Raw genomic sequence first — 281 nt, 5'->3', positions numbered from 1 at the left:
CTCCGGTTACTATTACCTTTACAGTATTTCTGGAGTTTATATACCACACATATTTATTCTTTTTCTTTTTTTGAGGTTACTCTTTTTGAAATGCACAATGATATATGAACACAACCATTCACATATATTTCAACTTTTTTAAACCGGTACAGGAAGGTAATAAAGAAAAAATATTTTATTACAGTTTACTATAATAAATGCTCCAAGGCATGATATGAAAAAAGGAGAAATAAGAAAGTAAAACCTAAAGGGAAGCCACATTGTGGGAACTTATGTCTGAC

Source organism: Penaeus monodon, chromosome 20 (assembly GCF_015228065.2).
Source record: "Penaeus monodon isolate SGIC_2016 chromosome 20, NSTDA_Pmon_1, whole genome shotgun sequence".
Taxonomy (NCBI): domain Eukaryota; kingdom Metazoa; phylum Arthropoda; class Malacostraca; order Decapoda; family Penaeidae; genus Penaeus; species Penaeus monodon.
This window is presented reverse-complemented; position numbering follows the sequence as displayed.